Source organism: Pteropus alecto, unplaced genomic scaffold, assembly GCF_000325575.1.
Source record: "Pteropus alecto unplaced genomic scaffold, ASM32557v1 scaffold92, whole genome shotgun sequence".
NCBI classification, from domain to species: domain Eukaryota; kingdom Metazoa; phylum Chordata; class Mammalia; order Chiroptera; family Pteropodidae; genus Pteropus; species Pteropus alecto.
In genome coordinates, this window is record NW_006432447.1 from 5,776,239 (window position 1) to 5,776,721 (window position 483).

The 483-nt window shown below is 36.2% G+C and overlaps 1 pseudogene; it reads right to left on the reverse strand.

The window, feature by feature from the left end:
* Positions 1–143: 143 nt before the first annotated feature.
* LOC112475986 lies at positions 144–262 on the reverse strand (annotated as a pseudogene).
* Positions 263–483: the final 221 nt, after the last annotated feature.

A 483-nucleotide genomic window follows, 5' to 3' on the forward strand; every position in this document is an offset into this window, starting at 1 on the left:
CTTCCTTCCTTCCTTCCTTCCTTCCTTCCTTCCTTCCTTCTTTCCTTCCTTCTTAGGTGAAGCAACCCTTGGTTGACTTCACAGATTGCAAGAACCTTGTGAGCTTACAATCCCTTATTTTTTTATTTTTTTAAAAATAAAATAATTTACAGTACCCGGTCTTCCTAGGTGGTCTCCCATCCAAGTATTAACCAGGCCTGACCCTGCTTAGCTTTTGAGATCAGACAGGATCGGGCTTGTTCAGGGTAGCATGGCCATAGACTTACACTGATTTTTAAAAATAGTTAAAGCTGCCTTGACTTCCAGGGATAGAATCTACTTAGTAATGATGTATTATCTTTTTTGTATATTATTGGATTTTATTTGCTAAAATTTTTATTAAAGTGTTTGCATCTATATTCATGAGGTCTATTAGTTCTGGAGTTTTCTTTCATTGTGATACTTTCGTTGGTTTTTAATATCAGGGTATTGCTAGTCCCATAA